The sequence below is a fragment of the Acomys russatus genome, chromosome 18, assembly GCF_903995435.1.
Source record: "Acomys russatus chromosome 18, mAcoRus1.1, whole genome shotgun sequence".
In the NCBI taxonomy this organism is placed as follows: Eukaryota; Metazoa; Chordata; class Mammalia; order Rodentia; family Muridae; genus Acomys; species Acomys russatus.
Window position 1 is genome coordinate 31,743,025 of NC_067154.1, and position 2,872 is coordinate 31,745,896.

The 2,872-nt window shown below is 49.9% G+C and overlaps 1 pseudogene; it reads right to left on the reverse strand.

Moving 5' to 3' along the window:
* Nucleotides 1-655: 655 nt before the first annotated feature.
* On the reverse strand, nt 656-2,624 carry LOC127202030 (uncharacterized; annotated as a pseudogene).
* Between the last annotated feature and the right edge of the window lie 248 nt (nt 2,625-2,872).

Here is a 2,872-nt window from a genome sequence, read left to right on the forward strand (position 1 = left end):
GGTCTCTTATTGATCGGTATTGTTGTCTTAGTACCATCAGCTGAACAGCACTAATTCTATCTCTAATAAGAGCAAGTAGTCTATTTGCCACACACGGGCCAAAAATTAAAATCAAACAAATCACCAATACTGGCCCAGCTAAAGCAGAAAATTGGGTAGTCATCCAGGGGGACTGGGTGAGCCAGGACTCAAAGCAACCTTGTTGAGCTTTTCTGTCCCTCTGTCTTTTATCTAGCCTGTTTTTGGTCCCCTCTTTATTGATCTCCTCTCAAGTCTGTTGCATCGGGGCATGAGGGTTGTTGTCCTAACTTAGGGTTGCGTCTGCAACGCAGAAGCAGCTTAACAGGATTATTAGTCTTTTCCAGGATCCATTCATCTTGACTAGTCTCAGGAGGAGCCCTTTTCACATGTGAAGCATGGACCCAGGTGGGGATTCCCTCTACTTTAACGGCAGTTGGAGCCGTTAACAGTACCAGGTATAATGGGGCCGTCAGAGTGGTGAACTTGGGAATACAAAGCCTATAGAATCCCACGATCCTCAGGAATTCTCTGACCTGGCGAGGGGTGGTTGGCATCGGGATCTGAGTCACTGTCCCTTTCCTGGCTTCTGTGAGCCCCCGTTGTTCATCTTTCAAGGTGTTGTATCCCAGATATGTTACTTCAGTACGGCTAGTTGTGCCTTCTTGGCAGAAGCCCGATACCCCAACTCACCTAACTCAGCCAGGATTTTCTGAGTCCCAAGCTCACATTTTTCATGGGTCTCTGCAGCCAATAGGAGGACATCTACATACTGTAGAAGAGTCACCTGGGAATTATTAGCATGGAAAGGAGCAAGGTCCCGATGTAGGGCTTCATCAAATAGGGTGGGGGAGTTTTTAAATCCCTGGGGCAATCTTGTCCACGTAAGCTGTCCAGTTCTTCCATTTTTGGGGTCTCGCCACTCAAAGGCAAGCAGGGATTGGCTGTTAGGATGCAATCTCAGACAGAAGAAGGCATCTTTGAGATCAGGTGGCAGCGTTAAATCTTCTCTGGGTCTCCTTGGCCCCTGCCTACTGTTGTCGCCCAGGTTCCCCTTTCTGCCTAGGCCTGCCTATTACCTGACGCCTTCCTTCTACCACTGTGGCCAGTATTCTCATCAGATTCTTCTTCTGCTTTTTTTCTTTTCTTTCCTCATCCTTAGCTCTCTCTTTCTTTCCTCTTTCCTCATCCTCAGCTCTCTCCTTCTTTCCTCTTTCCTCATCCTCAGCTCTCTCCTTTTTCCTCTTTCCTCATCCTCAGCTCTCTCCTTCTTTTCTCTTTCCTGTTTCACTTCTTCTGTCTCCTTTTTATGATAAACTTTCTCAGCCTCCTTCACCACATCCCTGATGGTATAATCTTGCAATCTCTCAATGCGCTAATGCACTGTAGTTTCTTTCTAATATCAGGTGCTGACTGTCCAGTGAAAGCCATGATTATGGAGGCTCGCTGTCCCTCTGACATAGAGTCAAAAGGGGTATATCTCAAGTAAGCCTCCATGAGCCCCTCTAGAAACACCGAAAGGGGCTCGGTTGATCTCTGTATGACTTCTCTTACCTTCGCCAAATTGGTGGGCCTCCTTGCGGCCCCTCTGAGACCTGCCACCAGAACCCGGCGGTAAATGGACAGCCATTTTCTACCTTCTGCCGTGTTGTAGTTTCACTGAGGACGGGTCAGGGGGAATACTTCATCTATTTCAGCCAGGGTCTGGACGGGGTGTCCAGCGTCATCTCGGCTATTCTTTCGAGCCTCGAGGAGATTTCTTTCTTTCTCCTCAGTGGTGAATAAAACCTGCAGAAGCTGCTGACAGTCATCCCATGTGGGTTGGTGGGAGAACATCAGGGACTCTATCAGACCTGTAAGTCCCAAAGGGTTCTCTGAAAAAGGTCGGTGGTTAGTTTTCCAATTATAGAGATTGGAGGAAGAAAAAGGCCAATACTGTAGTAGTTGTAACTCATTTTGGCCTGTCGGGGCCAGCCAGACAGCACTAAGGGGCAGAGCCACGGTGGATTCAGGCCCCTCAGGAGTTGCTCTACGGTGCCTCCTAGTGCCCGCTGAGGGTCCATCACCCATGGCCCCAGAAGCCGAGGGTGGGGCTGAGGTCAGGGCTGCCAGCTGGGGAATTCGGGGATATGGTGGGAGCAGGGGCATGGGCCACTCAGTGGGTTCTGCTATGTCAGGATATGTTTTAGGAACGGGCTCCAGTGGTGCACTGGGCTCACTTCCTCCACTCTGCCATGGTTTTGATTTCTGTTCCATGGCACCTCCTCGCACTGCCAAGACTCAGGAGCTTGGTGGTCGAGGTGAGATGAAGGGCTTGACCCACGGGGGTGGGTAATGGGCCAAATCTTCCCACACGGTGATGTAAGGCTATTGGTCTGGATGCGACCCTGATCCTTCCTGAAAAATAACTGCTCTGACAGCTCTAATAGCAGGTAAATCAAATGTCCATCAGGTGGCCAGCCCCCATGGAAAGTCGGCCATTCTGAGGTGCAGAAGGTCTGCCAGGGTCCTTTGTTAACTTTTACGGATAGATTATGTCCTCTTGCCCTAACATCCATCCAATGGTCCAAAGTCAAATATAAAGGGGTCATCACAGTCTGTCCCATTTCAAAAAAACAAGAAGCACAAAAACAATATAAGCACACAAGACACTACCACATCCAAGCACACTCGTCCGTGTCTGGACTTCTACAACCAACCGAACGCAAGTTCTGATGGTAGGCTTCCGCACCTTCCCCTCAAGAAGGAGCACTCTGTTTCCTTCATCCCGGAAAGAGGCAGTCAGGCTGTCCTGACTCCCCTTCACCCTTAGGGAGTCCCCCAGGGTTGCAGCCTGCGGCCCCAGCATGTCTGC